The sequence below is a fragment of the Dipodomys spectabilis genome, unplaced genomic scaffold (genome assembly GCF_019054845.1).
Source record: "Dipodomys spectabilis isolate Male_0828 unplaced genomic scaffold, ASM1905484v1 ptg000084l, whole genome shotgun sequence".
Classification (NCBI taxonomy): domain Eukaryota; kingdom Metazoa; phylum Chordata; class Mammalia; order Rodentia; family Heteromyidae; genus Dipodomys; species Dipodomys spectabilis.
This window is the reverse complement of record NW_024870761.1, coordinates 5,248,773-5,266,891: the sequence shown is the minus strand read 5'-3', so window position 1 is coordinate 5,266,891 and position 18,119 is coordinate 5,248,773. Positions and strand designations below refer to the sequence as shown.

General features: G+C 33.0%; 1 non-coding gene across 1 annotated transcript; it reads right to left on the bottom strand.

The window, feature by feature from the left end:
- Nucleotides 1–696: 696 nt before the first annotated feature.
- On the bottom strand, nucleotides 697–803 carry LOC122111020. Its single transcript, XR_006147972.1, has one exon. It is a non-coding gene; the product is annotated as a U6 spliceosomal RNA (small nuclear RNA).
- Nucleotides 804–18,119: the final 17,316 nt, after the last annotated feature.

Below are 18,119 nucleotides of genomic sequence, written 5' to 3'. Positions count from 1 at the left end.
TAGAAGAGCATATATACAAGATATAGGCGCATCAACTTCAAATACAGTGAAAACAGTTGTTATAGCATGGGGAGGAACCTATAAAAAGACACAAAAAATCACATTGCACATTATAAGTACATTAGAAACAATAGCAAAAAAGAGAAAAATTCTTGTATCCCTATCTTGGGTTTCATTTCCCGGAACATTATGTTATCTGGTCATATGGACATACCTTTTGACCTTTTCTGCTTATACTATACATATATTAGTTATTGAAAATTAAGGAAACCATGGGACCTGTGTTCTTTTGGATTTGGCTTACTTCACTTAATATTTTTTCCATATCTTTCCAATTTCTAACAAATTGGATGATGCCATTCTTTCTGATGGAGGCATAGAATTCCATTGTTTATATAAAACACATCCTCTTGATCCATTCTTCTGCTGAGGAGCATCGGGGTTGGTTCCATATCTTAGTTATCTTAAATAATGCTGCAATAATTGTAGTTGTGCTGGTAGTTTTCGTATGGTCTTGTTTGTCATCATTTGGGTAAATGCCCCAAAGTGGGATTTCTGGATCATAGGGGAGATCTATGTGGAGCCATTTGAGGAACCTCCATACTAATTTCCAAAATGGTTGAAAAAGTTTACACTCCCACCAAGAATGCAGTAAGGTTCCCTTCTGTCCACATCCCCTCCAGCATCTATTGTTGTAAAACTATGAAATGCTTCAGGAATTTGCCTGTCATCCTTGCGCAGGGGCCATGCTAATCTTCTCAGTATCATTACAATGTTAGTTTATGTGATGCTGAATTGAGCACAGAATATTTTTTATATATAAAGTGTAATTGATTTTCTTAAACTAGGCAATTCAACAAAAAGTAAGTTTAGAAGAATTGTGAAATTTTAGAACCATGTACTTCTTACATAAGCACACATTTAAGAATAATGTCAAGATGGACATGTCAAAAACAAAATAATTCCAGATATTTGGGGTTCAAGAGATGTGTAGGGGAAATAATTCAATTGTTCTATACAAGGCACATGTCATAATGAACACAGCAGCAAGTGTTAAGGGTTGTTAAAAATTTTAGTGTTTTATATCTATTTAATTTTAGGATTATATGCCAAAATTAGGACTGTTTGGCAGGTATAAAATTTTCTATAATGTATTTAAGATTTATGTTAGCAGACATATAGTACTAAGTATATACATTTCAGAATTTATAGAAACTTTGTTAATGAGAAGTTGCAAAGTCTTTGTGTGAAGAAGCAGAATGAAGGGTTAAGACTACACAGTTCTTGTTAAAATTTAGGGATTCCTTACTTTATATTTTAGCGAGGAACAAGAGATGATATAAGCCATAAACAAATAATGAGATGAGCCATAAATAATAACCTTAGTGTGTAACTTTGAAGACTATTCATAGCCTATAAAAATCTTGTTGAACATCATAATCTTAGGCGGTTTAAAATGTACAGGAATATGAGAAAATAGAAAATCTAATATGTAGTGCACTTCAAATACTAAAAACACTGGTAATTGATTTGTTTTTTATTTTATTAATCATTATTTAATTATTGGTTTTCTTTGTAGCATTGTTTTACTTGTTATATAATACAACTTTTTGTTAGTCATCATTAGGAGGTACTTTGAGAAGGTTACTGGGGTGGTCAAACCATTTTTTTTATAGGTGCATGTGAATTTACAACTAGGAAAATTAAGAACAAAATATTTATTAAAAAATGATAAGTAGAGTCTGAATCAGGAGAGTTGATACATGTCCACAACTAAAACCTTAGCCCTAGGTTGAAGCAACAGTATTACAGATTTGAGGCCACAAATGTGAGAGACTGTGTTTTGTTTTGTTTTGTTTTATTTTGACTTTGTTGGTCATGGGGCTTGAACTCTGGGGCCTGAGTGCTGTTCCTCAGGCAAGGCTAGCGCTAACACTTGAGGCAGAGCACCATTTCCATCATTTTCTACTTATGTGGTGCTGAGGAATCAAACCCAGGGCCTCATGCATGAAAGGCAAGCACTCTACCACTGAGCCAACTTCCTAGCACTTGAGAGACTGTGTTTTTAAAAAAATCATCTAAACAACATTTTCCTTTTGCTTTGGGTTATATAAGGAAATATATAAATATCTTTTTCTATTTTTGTGAATTGTTGTACTTCTAAATTTATAGTAACTTCAGCCACTTTATCCTTTTCAAAGTCATGAAATATCTCTGAGAGTTTGCTGCTGTAAAGATCGTTTTTGCATTTATAATTTCTTCTGAGTCACTTTTATTTTTATCAACATAACTTTATATTTCATGTTGATGGATTACAAATATCAAATACCTACAAATGTACACATAGAGTCTAAAGATAGCAGTATGAATATTCTCATACAGCTCTGGTTTATCTATTATTCACTTTCAATATTATGATATTTCTCTCTCTCTTTCACTCTGTCTCATTTCCTCTCTTTCTCTTCCATGCCCCATGTCTGCTACTTAGAATTTCTGCTGGGCTACTATTATGCTTCAGGATCTACTGGTTTTGAGGGAACATGAAAGCAACCATCGGTTAACATTGCATTCTTTAAGAGTTATGACAGTAACATGATATTATTCTTTGCCATTCTAAATGGTAAAATAACATATCTAGGAGTTCCTTTTCACTTTTACTTCTACTATAAATTTTATCTCATAGGAATCATTGGAATGGATAAGACACTTTAACCTGTGACCTAAAATTATTTTTCTTTTATTTTTTTAATCTTCTACAAGATTACTTTATTATTTTTAAAAATTTTGTTCTTTTTATTATTTTTTCTTTTTTATTGTGAAAATACTGTACAGAGGGGTTGTAATTACATGGACAAGATAATGAGTACATTTCTTATCAAGCATTATAGCGTCCTCCTTTGTTTCTCCTTCCCAGAACTTCCAATCCTACTTGTCCCCCATATCAAATACTCCCCCCAACCAAAGTAGTAAAGTTCGTTTTTCGACATAAGTACTTGTACATATTAGTGTTGCAATGGGTCCACCCGTACCCTTATTTAAACGAATTGTTTTTTCCCACCCCCCCCCACAAATTATATCAACATCAAATACAGTGAAAGCAGGGGTTATACCGTGGGGGAGGGACATCCAAAGCAACAAAGAAATATTCTTTAAATATGTTAGAAAAAATCGCATTAAAAACATTTGAATATATATCTTAGGGTTCATGTCCCTAACATCAACCTATCTGACCTTTTCTGCTTGACTCAGACATATGCTAGTTGTTGCAAATAAGTTTAACCATGAAACCTATGTTTCTTTGGGCTTGGCTTACTTCACTTAATAGAATTTTTTCCTAGCCTTTCCATTTCCTAACAAATGGGGCAATGTCATTTTTTCTGATGGAGGCATAGAATTCCATTGTGTATATATACCACATTCTCTTGATCCATTCATCTACTGAGGGGCATGTGGGTTGGTTTCATGTCTTAGCTATGGTAAATAATGCTGCAATAAACATAGTTGTGCTGGTAGCTTTAGTGTGGTCTTATTTGTGATCATTTGGTGAAACGCCCAAAAGTAGGATTGCTGGGTCATAGGGGAGATCTATGTAGAGTCTTTTGAGGAACCTCCATACTGCTTTTCAACATGGTTGAACAAGTTTACTCTCCCACCAACAATGCAGTAAGGTTCCCTTCTGTCCACATCTCCTCCAACATCTAACAGCCTCTTCAGTAGATGTGCTGGAAAAATTGGTTAACTACTTGCAGAAAAATAGCTAGATCCTTATATATCACTCTGCACCAGAATCAACTCCAAATTGATCAAATACCTTGGAGTCAAATCAGACACTCTGAAAACATTACAGGATGGAAAAGGAGAAACCCTAGGTCTAATTGGCACAAGCCAAAATTTCCTTAATAGAGTCCCAGAAACACAACAAATCAAAGAAAATTTGGGCAAATGGGATTGCATGAAATTGCAGAGCTTCTGCATGGCAAAGGATATAGCTAGCAAGATCAATAGAATGTCCTCGGATTGGAAGAAAATCTTCACTAGCCATACAACAGACAAGGGTCTCATATCTAAAGTCTACCTGGATATCAACAAATTAAATCCCCCAACAACAAATCTTCAAAGAAACAACTACCCAATAAATAAGTGGGCTAAAAACTTACAGAGAAACTTCTCTGAAGGTGAAAGAAGGATGGCCAATAGTCACATGAATAAATGCTCAACCTCTCTAGCCATAAAAGAAATGCAAATCAAAGCAACATTGAGATACCACCTCACCCCAGGTAGAATGGCTATAATCAAGAATTTTTTTCCTTTTACAAGCAACCTTTTTTTCTTTTATTATCAGTTAGTAACTACCTGTAATGAAAAAAAGCTATCCTATGGAAAGTAGACCGAAGTTGTTCACAGGGATGGTCAAAAACTAATGGGGGAAGTGAGTACAAAGGATATCCATAATAGATCACAGATCTGCAGAGCAATTTATCATGTACATTTTGTGAGAATGACAATGTGCTAGGAACTATAGATTGAATCACTGAACATCTGATATACATATATATGCACATATATTTATATTTGTATATTCATTTATATATGCATATATGTGTGTATATGCCCTTATGTAGGTTCACTTGCATGTTAGCATACACACAAATACACACATACATATACACATGTAAACGTGCACACATAGAGAAAGATACATAATTATAGCCAACACAAGTTTCACTAGTTGTTGAATATGCCTTAGACGGAATGCTTGGAACCATTTCAAATTTGATAATTGCAATTCGAAGCTATTCCAAGTAGATAAACCTAGGAGATTCTTTTCTCCACTCTTGGTAAAAGGAAGAAGTGAAAGTGTGGCTCAGGTCTATAGATTAAACATAGAGAATTAAAGCCCAGGTAGAGCTCAAGGCCAGGAGTTCAAATCCCAGTACCTGCACAATATAAAAAAAAGGAGTCCTTTGTCTTTGAAAAGGGATATTTTTCCAAAAATCAATACCCAGGACAATTTTCAAGTTCCAAAACTCTTCAAAAGGCTCTTTCACATCTTACACTGATTCCTCTCCTTGATTCACATTATGGAAAATAGGAGCCACACTTCACATTAAAAAGTATATGCATTGTTGAACAGTTCTTACCATTTTTAATGTAAAAGAAGCATGAGAGAGGAATTCACCTCACTTGGGTGAGTTAGGTTTGACTCACTGACAGACTTTTGTAAGTAAATGAGGGTCTGTTTACATGTAAAAAGTCTATACAGATGGTTTCCTAGGAGAGAGAACAAGCTAGCTGTTGTCTAAGTTTGAATCAGAGTAATTTATTCCTATGATATGGAATATCATAGGAAGCTCATCTCATAGAACACTATACAGACAGTAATTTCAAAAGGATGAAAAACCCATTTCTATATTGTAAACAGCCAGGTTTTCACAAGCAAAACACAGTTTCCTGAGCCAAGAAAATATAAGTTAGAGAAAAAGGGACTGTGTTAAATAAAGGTAATGGCTTAGTGACAGGTGTAAAACTGTTCTGTAATCACAAATAAACTATAAATTTTTTATCATGTCCCTAACAAGAATCTCCAAGATAGGCCTTGTTAAATCTGTCATAGAGGACTGGGTTTATGCAATTGTCAGTTTTGTTAGGGTCCAATATCTTCTACATTCGCTTGGGTTGCAATCCGCTCAAACCACATGCAGTGAATGGAAAAACATGCTGCCTTGCAAGGCATCTAAGGGATTTTTGTGCCACTGTGAATATTTATCGTATTTCTTCTTGTAATGATACCTGTCAGTGTGAAGTCCTTTCTTGATAAGAATAATAGTTTCTGTACCCTTTGTTCCACTAACAAATCTCAGATATATAAATTTAACCGTGCGCCCATGGCTCATGCCTATAATCTTAGCTACTCAGGAGGCTGAGATCTGAGGATCATAGTTTAATGCCTGCCCAGACAGGAATTTCCATGAAATATTTCTCTCCAGTAAACCACCAGAAAACTGGAAGTGGCGCTATGTCTCCAGCAGTAGAATTCTTACATTGAGCTGAAGAGTACAGGGACAGCACCCAAGCCCAGATTTCAAGCCCTAGGACTGACCAAAAAAAAGGAAAAATGTATATATGTAGATATGCATATATGATGAGATAAATTACATTTATATATAAATCAATATTTATGATGCACATTTAAAATATAACTAAATAATTGACATATTTATAATATATACATATATTTACATATATAAGCTCATATTATATCTGTATGTTGATAAATATATTTGTAATTAATATCCAAAGAGTACATCTGAAGTTTTTGGGGAAAAGGTAGTGTCTAAAGGCTAACTACTGACCCATCATACTTTCAATTATTTTTTTCCAATTAATACAATGTCTGAAGTACTAAGACTGAATGATTATGAAACAGAGTTGTTGTTTTATTCCTTATGATTTTTGATTAGAAACATCTACTTACTTGGTATGAAATCTACCAAAATGTGATCTTGAAATCACACTCCACAAACTTGACAGATATATCAATTCAGCAACTTACAGGTCTCAAATTTTTATTTGAATCCTGTATCTCACAAAAATTCAGTTTCCTTCGAGTCAACTACATATACAAACATGCCTAGATTTTCATGCTCACATACATCCCCATACTCACATGACATACTAAATGTAACACTGTAGTAAAAAATAATATAGATACTGAAAAAGAACACCTTTGCCAATGTAATTCAATTTTATTTTTTTAATTCAATGCATTATCTAATACTGATGAAAGAGCAGCTAAGAAGATGTTTTAAATACAAGAGTGTCTGCTTAAAGAGCATGTTTCTCATTCCAAACATCATTATTTCCACCTTTCCTTCTCCCACATAAAAAATATAAGTAACTACAGAATTAACCTACATGTTTCTTAATCACTCATTGAAGAAAGAAAGTGTAATATATATACATACATATATACATATATACACAATGATATACTATTTAGCCACAAAGAATAGTGAAATCATATCATCTTCAAGAAAATAGATAGAACTGGAAACCTTCATATTAACGCAATAAGTCTTATTGTGAAAAACAAATACTAGATTTCTCATATGCAGACTCTAGTCCAAGAAAGAAAAATGAATGACCCAGATGTAAAAGATGGAAACTGATTAAATTTGGAAAAAAATGTAAGAGAGGAGATGAAGAGAAACATTGTGGAGTAAATATGTTCAAATATTTCCTAGGTTAGTATAATGACATAATAAAACATAAGTATAAAAATAGGATAATGAAATTTATAAAAGGAAAAAATTTAGCAAGCTACATTATATGGATGTATGTGTATAATACAATAAAATACTTTGTGAAATTAACATTTGCTAATAAAAAGTCAAAAATGCATTGGAGTTGTTGTACAGTCATATGTTATTTTCCATTTTTTGTTCACATATTTCCCTGATAAAGTAAAAGGAGAAATAGGTTTTGCTCATTTAGAAAGACAATCTTGTCCAATTAGCATAAATATACTCTAGTTAATTAATGTCAATATGAAATTGTTAAATTAATTATTGTATTAGAATAATTCCAATGCACTGTTCAAATATTACCCTATAGGTATATACTTTTTGCTATTTATTGAATAAGTAGTCTTTACTTAATTACTATATGCCATTTTCTGAATGTAGTTTGGTATATGCAACTAGGATATATTATACCTGAACAGGAAATCAATTATTCAAACAGTTTTATCAAAAATGCCTCTAACGAAAAAAAGAGGTAAACCCAAATTATGTATATTTGAAAACAATACTTGCTTAGTCCTCTTCTCACATTCCCGATTCCCTTCTTGAGAATGCTACACATTGTAGGGAATTTGTTAACTGTTTTAGAGACATAGGTTGACTTTAAAACAATGAGTTAGTTTATGCTGCATTTTTGTTTACTTTATAACCAGAAAAGCTAAATTCTTACCTTATCATTTTCCTTAGACTTTATACTCAGGTTTCATCTCTGATGGGTGAAAGATAGAGATAGAAACATTTTTTAACAGTGGCTAAATTTAGGCTGAGGAATCTATGTACAACTATACTCATGCAGATAGACCTCATCAGTCACGTGACCACAATATCAAAATGTTAACCTATGCTTCCTGAAATCATGCTTATGAGATCTTGTGTATTATAAACAGTGGTTATTAGCATTTGTTTTCAAACAACCTCAATTCATGGGTTAGGAACTAAAGTGAGATATTTTACTCAAAATTTAAGGAGGCATCCAAATGTAGTTACCAAGATATACAGCATTTAACATAATGTTTGAAAAATGCAAGATAAAGGAAATAATTTATAAAAAAAAAAACAATGTTTAAAATAAATAGAGAATCAGTATGACTGATTTTTCTTTTACCCCAGCTGCAATATGGCTTGCATGATGACTTTTCTGGTTGTATGTTTAGTTAGGTCTGATATTTAGTTGGAGAAGTTATGTTCTTTGATATATTAATTTGTCAGATTAAAGAGGAAATTAATTCCATGCCAGAGTCAACATCCATAATAATGTTACAGTTGTATTCTACTATTTTGCCAAAGTTTTAAATCAGCTTGAGTAACTTGGGTCTTTTTTGAATCTAACTAAATAGGTATGAAATTTTGTCAGTACTAGATTTTGACCACCATTTATTAAAATATTATTTTCAATTCTCTCTTTTCATGAGATTTTTAATTCCATTTATATAATGTGCTGATTTTTCCTTTAGATAACACATATTCAGTCTTCTAAAAGCAGTGTAATTTGGAGTAGTTTTAAATTATGTACTTCATGTACACTGCTCAGATTCTTTGCATATTTTGTTCTTGATAAGTCAGTAGTATTTAGTTCTCATTATGGATATTTTGGACTTAGTAATTGCATTTCTGAAATTTTTAAGTATGTCAGGATTTTTGTGATTTGATACTGTAGCAATTTTTCTTTTAAATATGTACAGATCTTGCTTCACATACAGTTACATTTGTTTTAAACAATTTGATTCATTCAAGGGACTTGCTATATTAGGTTCATCCAGATGAATTTAATTACAAATTAGCACAACCTTATTTCTGAGAGACAGTTATCCTTATAGTTCTACTCAAATTAACATGTATTTGAAGGTTTTGTACTTAAAAAAATAAAGTGGGCACAATATCTTTTTGTTCCTGGTGAAGTTCCAATTTGCTGGTTGTTTTCCAGCTGTGATGACTTCAACATATGTGTGTATTTTATTTCAATTGTTTTGTGTCTATATTTTGTTTCATATAATAGAAAATACAAAAAGAATCAATGATATAGAAGTTTTCCAAATAGGATTCTAAGAGATACTTCAATTTTTGTGACAACTGGGAATAGGGAGATCTTCTAAGTGGAGGGATTAGCAAAATAATAGCATTTCTTTTTTTTATTGTGAAAATACTGTACAGAGGGGTTGCAATTACATGGCATATTTTATTTTTAACTCTAAATTTTTTCCTTAGTTAAAACCACAGATGTGAATTTGTAATGTTAAAATAGCACCTAAAATTTATATGAAATTGTCGAAATTATTTTCACTTCACACTATATGCAATATAGAATGTAATAACAATAGTGTGTGTGATAGTATGTAATAATTGACTTTGGTGAAAATCCATTACAGTGGATTTTTGTGAAATACAGAGTAATGGTAAGAATTATATTTGATTCTATTAAAAAATTCACAGTTACATCTAAAAGTAACTCATAGTTATAAACTAATATTGAAAAAATAAGATTGTTTATTGGAAAAAGCCAGAAGTTTCAATAAGCTTGCTTTTTAAAAAATGGACTTGGATTTGAGCTTTGGTGACTGTAATCCGAGCTACTCAGGATTCTGAGATCTGAGGATCGTGGTTCAAAGCCAGCCTGAGCAGAAAAGTCTGTGAGATTCTTATCTCCAATAAACAACCTAAAAACAAGAAATGGCACTGTGGCCCAAGTGGTACAGTGGTAGCATTGAGCTGAAGAACTGATGGACAATTCCCAGGCCCAGAATTCAAGCCCCATGACCGACAAAAATATTGACATGGATTTTCACTTTATTATTTTATGATTTTTTATGAGTGGTTGTTCAGTGAAAAATGTCATTGGTGTTTATATATTGTGTTGGCATAAAATGAGCCTGCTATTATCTTAATTTAGCCAAAAAAAACCTCTGATCCTATGACAGCATAAATTTTATGGGAAATGGTTAAGACAAGGATGACTTTCTGAAAAAAATATATATACCCCCCCTAAAAAAACAAGAACAAAAGAAAACATGTGGCAGGACTAATAGTCTGTCAGTTTGTTTTAACTTTTAATCAAAAATTAAACTAATACTTGATAATATTTTATTAACGCATTTAAATTTTCTTCATCTTTCTCATTTAAGATTCACTTTAAAAAGAAATTCAAAAGGTGACAGTGTTTTTTCCTTACTTTTCCACAGACATGATTATTTCATCATTATACTGTATAGCCCAATATACCCAGAAAGTATTTGTTAAGGAAAAAAATAATTCCAATTCTTTGGTTTGCTTCAGTCTGTATTTAAATCGGCATACCACATCTTATCCACCATATTGTCAGTCTTCTCATTTGGTACATTTCAATAAGTTTCTATCAGCCAGCAAAGTTTTACAAACAACGTGCTTTCATTCATTGTGCTTTCCAAAATATATCTCATAAATGTCAACAACGACGCACAACCTGAAATATCTGTGGATTTTTCTACTTAGGGTGTAATCACATTCCACTACTTAGAACCTGCTGTTCATAGGCATTAATTGCTCTGTCACTTCCATGCTTTAGAACAGCAGCATTTGTTAGTGGCATACATTTTTATTTGTTTACCACATCCCGTTTATTTTCAGCAGGAACTGTCTTCATGGAAGTTGGTAATAGATGAGGTTTTCAATCATGTGGTTTAATAGGCCTCTGTGGATATAGAATACCCATTTATGTGACTAAATATTTAAATTAATACCATAATTATTTCCTTTAATTTTCTGGATAATGTTCTAAAATCTAGGTATTTTTAAAAGAAATATTGTACATTGTTTCCTTGATGACAACATAATTATAAGACTTTAAATGCTCATATACCATGGCCATCTTAAATGAGGTGGATGTACTAGGGTTTGCATGAAAAACTTTTGGGACAGCATTGATGTTTGAATCTTGGATGGGATTTGATTGGGATTGTGGCAGGCTTTCATGGTTTGAGAAGAAAAACAAAAGGCCATACTAATACTTTTATCCTCTACATTGTTGTATTCGTTTATTCATACACACATACAAACACACAGATAAACACATATGTTGTATGAAGACTGCAAGAAAATATTTTAATAGGAATTCCATAAAATATTTAGTCTACTGAGATCTGATTAGAATTTATAGAAATATCTAGTTGCTTCCACCCTTGGACAAGTCATTATCAATGGTGAAGATATGGCCAATTGCTTTTAGAATGCCCCAGAAAGACCTACGTGTTAAAGAAAAATGACTTTCTATTTCCTCCCAGACTGTGGAGAATACCTGAATAGTTCTTCTGGAGATTAAATTCTTTAGAGTGAAACACATGAGAACTAGATTCTCATCTACTTTCTTCTTTTATCTTCTAATCATTCTAGGTCAAAACATTTCTCTTTGACACACTCCCCACCTTGACATTGTCTTGTCACAGGCCCCAAAATCAATAAAACCAACTGAACATACACTGAAACCTTCAAAGTTCTAAATCTGAGTAAGCCTTCCTGCTTAATAAATGAACAATAACACTTATTGTGGTAGGTTATAAAGCTAACACAGAAGTTTAGTCTTTCTAACACTGAAGAGTACATTAGAGTATGCTTCATTATAAAATATCTAACTCTATGTTGTATTTTGTGTTTTTGTTTCTGTTGATCCCAGGGCTTAAACTCAGGGCCTGGATGGTGCTTTTATGTTGAAGGCCAGTGCTCTACATACCATTTGACCTAGAAATCCATTTCCCTTGTTGGTTAATTGGAATTAAGTATGGAATGATCGTTCCTACTCCAAGCTGTCTTCACACTGTAATCTTCAGATCTCAATCTCTTACCTAGCTAAGATTACATCCTTGAACAACCCTTACCTAACAATGTTTCATATTTTGTAGAATTCCAATTCTCATTGTATATTTTGTAGAATTCTAATTCTCAGCATTGTATAGATGCTCCTACTACAACATAAAAATTAAGACATACTAAAGATATTTGCAAATTATATAATAGAGGTCTGCTCATTTTGTGACAATATCTGTGCTCATTCTCATCATTCCTTTATTTACTACACCATCAGCCTTCTAAAATCAGCTTCATTTCCTGGAGAAGATTACCAATCAGTCCAGCCAATATCCACCCAGAGGGTTTTAAAGCAAGCTTTAAGGAAGGAAGATAACATGAAGTGGAGACTACAGAATTTCTATGGAGAACTAGAAGGTTATCAAATTATATCTAACATCTTTCACATTTCTACCTTCCTTCTCATAATTAGGAAAGCATTGACTAACACTATAAATGTATTGCATTTAGAACTTAAGGATCAATTTTTTTCCAACCTGAAGCCTTCTTTTCCATGATTTTTGAAATAAACTTTTGGGAGATTTTTTTTATTGTGATGTGATTCCATCCAAAACAAAGCCATGTATATCAAGAAAGCCAATGTTTTCAGCTCAAGAGTACTAAACTTAAGAGGGAGAAAATTAAGGTTAACTATATATGTTAAGCACAAATATAGGCAATATCAAGACATTTTGAAATTGTATAGCTTAGTGGATAAAGTGGCTCAAACCTGTAATGTTATCTACTTGGGCATCAACAATTAGAGAATTCCACTTCCAGGGAAGCCTAGACAAAAAAAGAAGTTTCAGAAACTAACCATTTGCTGGGTGCAATGTTTTATGCTTGTTTTAGTAGGACTGCAGTCCAATCAGGCCCAGGCATAGTGATACTACCTCAAAATAAGCAATCCATCTACAATCTGCAGGTATGGCAGTAATGGAGATGCTATTTCACAAGTATAGTGTTTTGGGTTCAATACTCCAATACCACTAGGAATTTAAGTGTGTGCCACCAGACAGGGGAATAGAATTTCAACATGTGTATCTGGAAGGAGTTACATCATCCAATACTCTTTGAAACTTTTTCTTTAATTCAGTGTGATATATCATTTGGATATTATTTCATAGAAGATAATAACTTAAGGACAAGCTTATAACATGTGAATTATGTGAATGAATAATTATACTGATGGCAAAGTGAAGTAAGATTGTTTAGTGGCTCTTGAATCACATCACAGGTAACCATGTAAACATGGTACAGCCTTTTGAAGGCCCTTATGAAGTATTTGAACAATCTCTGATGAGTTCATTGCTTTCAGAAATATTCGTTTGAGCCAACAAATACAGATCTCCTTTGATTTTAATTACGGTCTGCTAGCAGACTCTCACAGACGAAAAAATCCGAGGATGCTAATTTCACTGATAAAATACAAAATAAAAATTTTATAATTAATATAACATGAAGACTGTAATATTAAATGAATATCAATAATAATAAATTAATAAATATTAATAGCACTCTTATTACTAGTACTCATATTCTATAATATATTGACATCCTTTGGTTACCTCAAATTTTTGAATATTTATAACTAAATGTAAATTGTTTGCAAATAGTTATTTGATGATGTTAAAAATGAGAAAAAGATTTGTATACATATTTACTATAGATGCAAACAGATTCACCTGGTTATTTCTGATCCTTCTTTTGTTGGTTTCATTCATGCATGCGGAACAGGCAGAGAAAGGAAAATTGCAAACTTGCATTTACTAGGGTTAATTACATGAAGTTTATTTTGGGCTAAATAGCAGATTTTATAGATTAAATTGTTTTTGTCCCTTCCTTCCTCCCTTCCTTCCTTTGTTCCTTCATTCCTTCCTTTTTTCCTTCCTTCCTTCTTTCTTCTTTCCTTCCTCGTTCCCTCCATCTGTACCTATCTCTCTTTCTCTCTTTTCTTTCTTTCTCTTGTTTCTTTCTCTTTGTCTTTCTTTCATTTTCTTCTATTCTTCCTTTCTTTTTTTACTCAGAATATTTCTTTTTTTGGGGGGGAGGTCCGGTCGTGGGGCCTGAACTCTGGGCCTGGGCACTGTCCCTCAGCTCTTCAGCTCAAGGCTAACGCTCTACCACTTGAGCCACAGCGCCACTTCTGGCTTTTTTTTTTCTTATGTGGTGCTGAGGAATTGAACCCAGGGCCTCAGGCATGCAAGGCAAGCACTCTACCACTGAGCTTCCTTCCCAGCCGCCCCTCAGAATATTTCTTATGGCTACAGAAAAAATACCAACTCTTGTACAACAAGATGTTATGAGTAATTATAAATATACTTGATTAATTTTAATTTTAATAACCTATGTTTAATCTAAGAAAAATTTAACTAAAAGCAATTCACCAAAGTTGCAGGATATGTAAAAAATACTACTGTTCATGATATTGTTTATTTCTTGAAACTAAAATAAGAATTTAAACATTAATATTTTGTGTGTGAGTGTGTGTGTGTTGTTCTTGTGATTTGAACTCAAGACCTATCCCTGGGCTGGGAAGGTGGCTCAGTGCTAGAATGCATGCCTTCCACACATGAGGCCCTGGGTACGATTCCTCAGCACCACATAAGGAGAAAAATTCGGAAGTGGCTCACGTGGTAGAGTGCTAGCCTTGAGATGAAAAGCTGAGGGACAGCACCCAGGACCAGATTTCAGGCCCCACAACCGACAAAAAAAACCAAGACCTATCCCTTAGTTGTTTTTTTCCCCCCTCAAGGATATTGCTCTAATATTTGAGTCACAACTCCACTTCTGGCTTTGTGTGTGTGTTGTGATGAGTGTTTATGATTAATTGAGATGCGTCTCACAAACTTTTTTCCCAAGGCTGGCTTTTAAAAAATTATTTTTAATTAAATAATTATTTTTATTGTGAAAATACCGTACAGAGAGGTTACAATTACATGGGCAAGGTAATGAGTACGTTCCTTATCAAGCATTGTTGCCTTCTCCTTTGTTTCCTCTTCCAACCCATCCCGTTTCACAGCGCCCCATATCCCCCGGGGCTAAAGTTTGTAAAGTTTGTTTTTTGACATAACGACTTTTACATCTCATTGTTGCAATGGGTCGACCTGTATCCCTATTTAAACGGTTTATTTTTGCTCTTCCCCTCCTCATCATCAAATACAGTGAAAGCAGGGGATATACCATGGGGGTGGGACATGTCTGAAACAAGCAGAAAAGGTCAGATATGTTGATGTTAGGTGAAATGAACCTCAAGATAAGTATTCAAATGTTTTTTTTTTCTTTCTTGTGATTGTTTCTAACATATTTATAAGATATTTTCTTTGTTGCCAAGTCTGACTTTGAAGCCCAGCTTCCTGAGTAGTGAGGATTACAAGCTTGAGATACTCATATTCAGCAAACATATAATACATTTAACAATAAAATAAATTTCTTATTCTTTGAATTCTAGAGGCTCAATTTAAGAAATTAAAATTTAGATATTTATTTAGTTATTAAACCTGAAACTGCAGTGTGAAAAATAGTTTTCATTTTTATGAAAAAATATATACTCGAAGATTTAAATGACAGAATCTTTGCACAAATTGAAGTACTCTAAATTCAAAAGCAATAAAGGGATCGTTAAACAAATTTCTCATGTAAACTAAAAGCAATAGGCTCTGTCAGGGTGAATTAAGCAATTTTTCATTAAGGATTATCTACTGTGGTCACATGATTTTCTCTTCTTTTAAACTTAATCTTTTTGAAATAAAATATAGATCCATATTTTTTTGAATATATAAAAATCTTAGTTACTGTTCATGTGTTTCTGAGGTTTGATTACCAAGACATTTCAGCGAAACACTGAATTTCGTGTATTTTATGTTAACAGTGATTTTTAGACATTGAATCAATCTCAATATGAGATAAAGCAAGATATTCCATGACTTATCCGTTTATCCTATAGACTTGAATATAACTTATTTTTGAATGTTAGGAAATTCATATTATACCTACTCTATAAAATAATTAAGAATTTAATGATTGTAATAGTATTTATTTTTCCTTCAACTAGAAAGAACTTCATTAGATGACAAAATCTTGAATGAAAATGTCATAAAATTATGAAAAATTCAAGTCATTATGAGTTAGATGAAGTAGTCACTTTTGTAGGTCATAAAATGAAATATCTTGAAGCTTCCTTATCTGTTAAATGTATTTGCACTCAAAATATCGCTCCAGCAATTTTATAACCAAAACACCTCCATGCCAAATAGCTTCTCTGATTAATTCAAGTAAATATTTAGGAACAGAAGTTATCACAATGTATAGGAATATCTACCCACCACTCTAGAAATTAAATCTGAAATCTTAAAGGATTGAGATTAATAATTAGCTTTCACTATGTTGCCATAAAGAGGTGAACCCTTTCAAGTCAGCATAGTTGTAGAGATTTGGTCACCGAGAACTTGTAGTCAAAAAGTATGTTACGGTCAAGTCCTTTCCTCCTCTTCCTTCTTTTTCTTCTCTGTCTCCTTTTCCTTCTCCTTTTCCTTCTCCCTCTCCCTCTTTCCATCCTTTAGTTTCTCCCTCTCCCACTTCTTTGTCACTTCTTCTTTACTTCCTGGATTCCATGAATACTCATACTCCATCACGTGTTCCTGACATGGGGTACTGTGCCACCACCAACCCAAAACAATTAAGAAACATAAACTGAAATGTATAAAATCAGAAGCCAAGATTAATCTTTCCCCCTTTTAAGTGAATTTTATAAAGTATTTTGTCATGTTAATAGGAGACTATCACAGCATGCTCTCATTTATTATAAGTGATAAGATTTACTAGAAAAAAAATTTGACCAACATCTCCCTAATGAAATGATTGATTAAATTAATATTATATTAGGAAAAATCTACTTTAAAATATCAGATATACTTCAATAAGTGGCAAAAAAAATCACATCTACGGTTTGCTATGAAAAAACAGCAGAATTCAATCTGTTCCTCAAGGAAATTGACCTATAATTGGCAGTATTGTCAATTTCATAAATGATGTTAGAAGACTATAGAAAAAATTTCAACTCAAACTGCGTGATATAAAATTTACTTTGTCACCTGTATACTATTTCTAGTTCCCAAAATGACTTGTATTTTGTCACATTTTTAATTAACTTTAAGTAGTCTTATGGGAGTTATTGCTGTTTGACAAAGCAGTATATGAATAGTGTTTAGTGAGGTTTTTGTTTGTTTGTTTGTTTACTTTTTTGTCTTCGGAGGTTTGAACGCTGGGCTGGGAGCTGTCCCTGAACTCCTTTGGATGAATACTAGAACTCTATCACTTGAGACACAGCAGCACTTTCAGATTTAATTCTGAGATTTAATTGGTGATAATAATCTCACAGTCTTTCCTGCCTGGGCCGTAATCAAACCTCAATCCTCAACCTCCTGATTACCTAGAATTATAGGTGTGAGCCACTAGTGCCCGGCTTAATACAAAGGAACTTTTTTTTGGCTAGTCCCGGGGCTTGAACTCAGGGCCTTGTCAATGTTCTTAAGCTTCTTTTCCTCACGCTAGTACTCTGATTTGTGTCATAGTGCCAATTCCAGCTTATTTTGTTTATGTAGTACTGAGGAATCAAACACCGGGCTTCACACATTCAAGGCAAGCAGTTTATCATTAAGACAAATTCCATGGTCAATACAATGCATATTGATCATCATTATCACTCATCCTTCTCAATCCTATCTAATCCCTCAATTTACATAATTTTGTAGAATATTCACTGACTTGCAATGTCATGTATGGTCACTAAGAGAATATATCACAGATCATATTTTATTGATAATCATATTCATCAACGCACTAAAGTTATGCATTATATAATTCTGTGATTTTAAATTGTAAATTTTTACACAGATTCACCGACTACTATTCTAAAATTTTTCCTAAGGATAATGCAAATGCAATCTGTGATCCTTCGATAAAGTACAATGATTCTTAGAATGTTAAAGATTTGGAGTAAGAACA